General features: G+C 44.1%; 1 non-coding gene across 1 annotated transcript; it reads left to right on the top strand.

Annotated features, from left to right (window-relative positions):
- Nucleotides 1-760: 760 nt before the first annotated feature.
- Nucleotides 761-831, top strand: TRNAG-UCC. The gene has a single exon. It is a non-coding gene; the product is annotated as a tRNA-Gly (tRNA).
- The last annotated feature ends 7,189 nt before the right edge of the window (nt 832-8,020 follow it).

Here is an 8,020-nt window from a genome sequence, read left to right as displayed (position 1 = left end):
TTAAAAAAAAAATAAAAAAGCAAACATCAAGGTCATTCTCTGACATTATGCCAAATGGTCCAACTTCACAATTTGTATGCTACTGTGGCCACTGAGGAAATTCCTAAAGTATTCCTAAAGTATTCATCAACAAGTACACTTTCTTTACCTTGATCATTTATTCAATTGCATATATTGAGTTCCTGCTACTTGCAAAACATGAGATAAAAAATGAAGAGATGAAAAAGATATAGTGCCTGTCCTGAAAAAACAAACAAAACCTCACCATCAGTCTAAGGAGGACCATTATAAAATGTATAATAATGTAATGAAAAGAAAAATCTATTTTGTGTTTTATATTTATAGAGCACTTACTCACCAATGAGTACTAGATTTTACAATCCAATAAGTAGCAGTTAAGCAGCAAGTCTAATGTTCTCATTGTTTCAAAAATAAAAGTATTTCAGAACTTAATAAGTTACATTTTCTGGCTTACTGGGTCTTGGCAAAGTCACTTCCAAGGTCATCTCAGAAAGACTCCCAGCCATAAGAAGAATCCAGACAAAACTATTCCACAAAAGCATAGAAATTTCTCCTCAGGAACCTCTAGCTACAAACCGCTGCCTAGAGTGAAAGGCAATGTGTGACCCTCAGTTTTGGATAGACTTGTTCAGAGGGCCATTAAAGAGAGACCAGCTGGTCCCCAAAGCTGAAGAGTGGCAGTGACTCAAAAAATAAACAATGGAGACCCTGGATCCCAGTTTTTCCCTCTAGCCAAGGAGCACTGGTGGTTCAGTGGTAGAATTCTTGCTTTCCAAACAGAAGACCTGGGTTCAATTACCAGCCAGTGCACCTTATGCGCAACCACCACCTGTCTGTCAATGGAGCCTTGCATGTTATGATATGCTGAACAGGTTTCAGCAGAGCTTCCAGACTAAGATGGACTTGGGAGAAAGGGCTGGCCTGATCGCAAAAACAATGGATCACAATGGTCTGATCCACAACTTAGCACCGGGATGGCACAGGACTGGGCAGCATTTCCTTCTGTTGTTCAAGGGGTCACCATGAGTCAGACGCTGACTCAACAGCCACTGTTGTTGTTGTTATGTACCATCGAGTCGGCCCCAACTTAGAGCGACCCCTCCTTGGGTTTCCGAGGCAGTGTCACTACGGAAGTAGATTGCCCAGTCTTCTTCACTAACAACAAATAAAAGCAAGCTTAATGAGTAGAGTGCATGAATGCAATTCCCGGCCCCTTTTCTAGGTGGTCACTGAAATAGTAGCCCATGGTTTAATTTGTTCCCTCTCCAGCCATAGTTCCCCTGACGCTGACAGCCTCTTCCTTCCTATGTTCTCACTGACAAGCACCACAAATCACACTGTAACTCTACCCAAGCTTCCACACACACACTTCACATCTCAGCCCAAACCTTACTTCCTCAAGAAAACTTTCTCTGACTAGAGGCATCCCCTCCATCTGTCAACACCCTGCACTTCTCCTTCACAACACTCATCTCAATTTTTAATCACATGTACATGTGTAAGGTGACTAAACACATAAGAAAAACTGTAATGCCGCTTGGCAGAGAGAATGGCCAGACTTTGTCTCACCTACTTAGGTCATGTTGTCAGGAGGGACAAGTCCCTGGAGAAGGATATCATGCTTGGTAAAGTGGAGGGTCAGCAAAAAAGGGCAAGACCCTCAACAAGATGGAATGACACAGCGGCTGCAAAGATGGGCTCAAAAATAGCAAAGATTGTGAGGCTGGCACAGAACTGGGCAGTGTTATATTCTGTTGCTAACTCCATGGCACCTAACAACAACAAGGTCTGTAACGGCAGAGTCTATGTCTGTTTTCTCCGCCATCATATCCACAGGGTTTAGCACAATGCCTGGCACACACAAAGTACAAGAACAACAAGACCACAAATAAGTGAACAAACCCTAAAATCATATAACCAAACACACACCACCAAACTGGACCCCACAACCATAAATGAACCTACTAACAAGCTCCACAACCCCAAACCACATAAGAAATAAAAAACAAAATCTAAGTGTCCTACCTTTCTGCGTCCTGATTGAATGCTATCCTACCATATGCCTCATAAGACTACACAATCCACAGCCACATTCATTACAGACTCACGACCACATAAAACCACTGACCCACACAATTCAACACCATTATGCACACATCGTAGGAGCTCTGGTGGCGTAGTGCCTAAGGCACTTGACTGCTAACCAGAAGGCTGGCGGTTCAAACCCACCAGCCACTCCTCGGAAGGAAGGTTGGGCAATCTACTTCCATAGTGATTGATAGTGCCTCGGAAACCCAAGGAGGGGTCGCTATGAGTTGGATCCGACTGGGCGGCAAATAACAACAACATGTACATGTCGCAGAACCACAAATATAAAAGACCCAATCTCCATGGAACATAGACATGACAAGTCCACACATCGCACAGACACCAACACAAACACGACAAACAACGCCACACGAACTCAGAAATGCCACAACCTGACACAACCAGAGAACCAAACACAAATATTCGGGACAACCACCCACTTCTCAAACGCATAACCAAACACAACTGTACACGCTCCGCATAACCATACAAAGCCCAATCATCACAAGCACACACTAGCGAAACGCGCAGCACGAAAGCCACATCTCCCACCACGCAGATCACACCCATCACAACCACACACATCCCACATCCTCACAGCCCGCCCGTCTCGGTTCCCGACTAGACCTCGCCTGCCCCCCTCAGGCCTGACCTGGCTTTTGTAAGACCCTGGGGTTTCCTAGGGCGCGCAGGCCTCTCTGGTCCTTGGGCCGGGGCTCTGGGCCTTCACAGCCCCTCACACTACAGCGACCGCCATTGCCATCGTCTGTTCGGTGCTCGGCAAGCGTGCCTGGGTCAGCGGAGCCGAAACCGGAAAGCAGGCTGGCAGACGCGCACAGAGCGCCGAGTCTTCGAGTGCGTAAAAGGGGCGGGGGCGTACTCCACCGGACTCGGACCGGACGTCCGTTTCCGTGCAGGCCATATAAGACGAAGGGCGTGGGGGTTGGTCTGACAGTCGGCTTTTGTGCAGGCTGCATAAGACGACGGGCGTGGGGGTTGGTTATTTTGCGATGTTTTGACGTCTCACATAAATATGGCCCCAGCGTGTTAAAGCTGGACATCAGTCTGTTCCGTGTTCCAAAAAGAATAACCAAATTCACTGCACTGGAGTCGATCCCGACTCATAGCGACCCCTCTTTGGGTTTCTGAGGCGGTATCTCTAATGAAGTAGATTGCTCAATTTTCCTTCCGAGGAGTGGCTGGTTAGCCGCAGTCAAATGCCTTGGGCACTAAGAGGTTTATAGTTGTTTGACTCTTGACCAATGTGGTGGTGAATGAGTCAGCGGAGGGGTTCTTCAACGCCCCCTGTCTCACAACTAATTCCAAATTAATTTAAGAATCAAAGTCCTTGAGAGCTACAGTTCTAAGACTTGAGGAGAGTTGAGGAACATGTGAGGGTATACACTTAGAATGAGAAGTCATATCCAGTGGATGTACAATATGGTCAAATCTGTGGTATCTTCAAAAACAGGACGGTTCATTCTGTACCTACCCAGTACCCTGCCCTGTACTGGGTACTACAAGGTGTACAGAAATAAAACCTAATAGCGGGTGTAGTAGGGTCCTGGGTTTAGCAATGGACTAATGTACTGGATTTAGCTTGGGTTTTGGAATTCAGGTTCCCCAGTGTTCCTTGACGTCTTTGATCCTTGGTATTAAAAACTGTAAAATAATATTCTGGACCTCAAGGTTATTATTTGGATTAAATGATGGAATATTATTGTTAGCTACCTCCCAGATGGCCCCCTATTCAAGCCTGTAGGTCCTCAAGCCACACTTTCAGACAGAAATGTCACTGGGGTCAGAGGATGAACTTTTAACTACTAAACTATCATGAGTTTGCCTGGCATTTTATCATTCACAAAAACCAATATAATATTCACCATTTGGTTTCCTCAAAAAAGCCATGGCTATGTGGTCTGCAACTTGTGATTAATTCTGGAAATCATGATGTCTTAGCCTTTGATATTCTATTGATATTTTAAAGAATGATGGTAACAAAGACCTTCATGTATGCAATACAGTTTATAAAAAGCACTTCCACATCCCCTACATTATTTAATCTTTCTAACTACTCTTATTCCCATTTGTGATACTTGGAGTTCTGTCAACTTGGCTGGAACACAATTCTGAGTTGCTTAAGCAGTTATGATGTGGGTTATTTCCATGATGAGATCAGATGTATATGTTTTGAGTAGCCAATCCATTGGAAGGGAGTTTCCCTAGGTGTATAGCCTAGTTTTCATAGGTTTATGGACATCCTTAGGAGCTCTGGTAGTGTAGTGCCTAACGCATTTGACTGCTAACCAGAAGGCTGGCTGTTGAAACCCACAAGCCATTCCTCGGAAGGAAGCCTGAGCAATCAGAAAGAAGGTTGAACAATGTATTTCCATAGTGATACTGCTTCGGAAACCCAAGGAGGGGTCACTTTGAGTCGGGGCTTACTCGACGGCAGTGTGTTTGATTTGGTATTTTAGGGGGGAGAAGGAGACACTCTTCTGTGGATCAGGATCCTGTTGTGCTGCCTACAACTGTCTGTGAGCAAACAGTCCACCTGGACATCTTGTATTCATCCTTCGTTGGAGTCAACAGCTGGTATACTGCCTGCCAACCTTTAGCTTATCAGCTGCTGTGGCTGCATGAGTCAGGAAAAGCCTCCAGCTTGACATTTGATCCAAGAACTTGGGACTTGCCTGCTTCTATAAGTGTGTGAACCATTTTCCTAAGATAAATTTCTCTTTCTCTCTATGTATATATAAGCTTTACTGGTTTTGCTTCTCTAGAAAACCCAGCCTAACACATTTGGTACTGGGAATGGTTCTAGAGAAACAGAATCATAAGGATAGGCTTCCTAAATTGGTTCTCACCAATTCTGTTTTGGTTCTCCAATATGATTAATCTTAAAGGCACTGGTGACTCTGCCTCTGTTAGTAAAGAGGGCCCTGCTAATCTGTGGTGTGAGGTGGCAACATTAATATGCAAAATAGCACTACCAATAAATCAAGTATTTTTGAGAAATGAGGCTTTGGGTGATCACATATTTGATACTTTTCTGCAATTTTGTGAGCATGAGGCATATAAGGAAGCTGGTTGGTTGGTCCTACTTACATTAGACAATGTGGTGAAAGAGCGAGATGAGTTCAGGGCTGCTGAGTCATAGTTCAAGCACCATGTACAAGACCTCAGTGTTTCCAGCTGTGCTCTGAAAGAAAGCCTTATTTCTTCTAGTAATGGAGCTGATATTGCTGAAAACCAAACCCAGAGTCTTATTGTAAGGGTGGCCGAATTAAAACCCCAATTGAATTGCCAACCTAGAATGGTGTCTGAAGTTAAAGGGAGGGCATTGGTTTGGAAAAAATGGGATCCTGAAAGCTGGAATAGGGACATATGGGCAGACAGTCAGGAAGATGAGGGTTTGGAGCCTGTAAATTCTGTTGAATCCCTCCCATCGAAAGGGATTACTGTAAAATGATTATCCCTTCCACCTCTGTTTGATGGGATTAACCCAACTGTTCTAGCTGGGTCATTGTCTGAGGTAGATGCCATGGAAGACATTGCTGAATGTTTTCAGGAACTTCCACAACCACCCAGTATTGCTGCTAGACCTATAACTAAAGTTAAGTACAAGGAAGCCCCAAAAGGTTAAATACAAAGTGTGACTGAGGAGGTGGTACGCTATACCCAAAAAGACCTACTTGATTTTACTAACATGTACAGACAGAAACCTGCAGAATATGTATGGGAATGGCTACTGAAGGTGTGCAATAATGGTGCAAGGAATGTAACATTGGGTCAGTCTGAGTTTATTGATTTAGGCCTACTAGTATGGTTCTTCACTCAATGTTTCAGCTCAAGAAGTTAGGAAAGGATCTGATTGTTTATTTGGTTGGCTTATTGAAGCATGGATTACATGGAGCTCTGGTAGCATAGTGGCTAAGACACTTGCCTGCTAACCAGACGGCTGGCGGTTCAAACCCACCAGCCACTCCTCGGAAGGAAGGTTGGGCAATCTACTTCCGTAGTGATACTGCCTCGGAAACCCAAGGAGGGGTCGCTATGAGCCGGGGCCGACTCGACGGCACATAACAACAACAACAACAACAACCTTAAGTCAAGTTGAAGTACCAGACCTGCCTTGGTATAATATAAAAGAAGGTATCCAGAGGCTTAGGGAAATTGGCATGTTAGAATGGATTTATCAGATTAGACCACTAGAGCCAGAAATGAAAAGTCCAGAGGACACACCTTTCACCAGTACAGTGAGGAACAAATTTGCAAAAGGAGCCCCAGCATCCTTGAAGACTGCTGTGATTGCTATTTTATGTAAGCTGATTTGACAGTGGGAACTGCCCTAATTAAACTGAGACACTTAACTATGGTGGAGCTGATTGGGCTCTGGTAGTAGAGGCCAAGTGGCAGCAGTTAATCGACAAAGACAAGGTGGGTGTGGTTACCAACATGGACAGCAGAGTCAGAACAGTAATCAGAATACTCTGGCTCATGTGGAATTATGGCATTGGCTACTTAGGCATGGTGTTCTAGGAGTAAAATACATGGCAAACCTACTAAATATTTACTTGATCTGTATAGACAGAAGAATTCTATTTCACATGAACAGCAGTCTAGATTGAATTGCCAGAATACAGAGTCATGACCTCTCAATCAATTCCCAGACTTGAGTCAGTTTACACACTCACAACCCCTTGAATGAAGAGGAGACCATGTCTCCTTGAGAAAGAACTCCACTACATTGCCAAAAGTTTATAATGTCAATCTTTCTCTCAGCCTTCCTCAAAGGGATCTGAGGCCTTTTATAAGAGTGACTGTTCATTGGGGAGAAGGAAATAATCAGACTGTTGGGGGATTACTGGACATTGGTTCTGAAATGACACTAATTCCAGGAGACCCAAAGCATCACTGTGGCCCACCAGTCAGAGTGGGGGCTTATGGAGGTGTGGGACTTTTTAGAGTCCCAAGGTTATGCTGTTTTGCTTATGAGCACTGAAGATGTGCAAGCAGTTTTTTTGTACTCTGCAAATAAGTTTGTCCTTGAGCATGCAGGTGCAAGTACAAGTTATTCTTCTCATGCTCCCAGTTCTCAGACAAGAATGTTTATTAAGAACAGGGAGTTTCTATAAGAACTGATATGATTAGCAAGTTGTATTTTGGGGTATAGTGTACATGGGAAAGAAAAAGAAGTTTTGAGAAAGTTTATGACTGTGACTTTGTACTCAGAATAGATACATTATGGCTGCAAAAAATAAAGCTTTGCTTCAGATCATCAGTCTGAGCCTCTCCTTGTTCTTCATCTTCGGCTCTCCCCTTCCCTTGGCTGGACCGCGGCATGGAGGTCAACTTATCAATGGAGTCTTAGCTCAGGTGCATGTCACAGTGGGTGAAATGAATCCCCAAACTCATCCTGTAGTGATTTCCCCACTTCCAGAATGCATAATTGCAATAGATATAATGAGCAATTGGCAGAATTCCCACATTGAGTCCCTGACATGTGGAGTAAGGGCTATTATGGTAGGAAAAGCCAAGTGGAAGCCACTAGAACTGCCTCTACCTAGAAAAATAGTAAACCAAAAGCAATACCACATCCCTGGAGGGGTTGCAGAGATTACTGCCACCATCAAGGACTTGAATGATGCAGGGGTGGTGATTCCCACCACATCCTCATTTAATTCACCTACTTGGCCTGTGCAAAAAACAGATGGATCTTGGAGAATGACAGTAGATTATTGTAAACGTAAATCAGGTGGTGATTCCAATTGCAGCTGCTGTTCCTGATGTAGTTGCATTGCTTGAGCAAATTAGTACATCTCCTGGTACTTGGCATGCAGCTGTTGATCTGGCCAATGTCTTTTTCTCAATACCAATTTCAAAGGACCATCAGAAGCAGTTTGCCTTC

The sequence above is a fragment of the Orycteropus afer genome, unplaced genomic scaffold (assembly GCF_000298275.1).
Source record: "Orycteropus afer afer isolate SDZICR_OR568_19922 unplaced genomic scaffold, OryAfe1.0 scaffold00282, whole genome shotgun sequence".
NCBI classification, from domain to species: domain Eukaryota; kingdom Metazoa; phylum Chordata; class Mammalia; order Tubulidentata; family Orycteropodidae; genus Orycteropus; species Orycteropus afer.
This window is presented reverse-complemented; position numbering and strand designations above follow the sequence as displayed.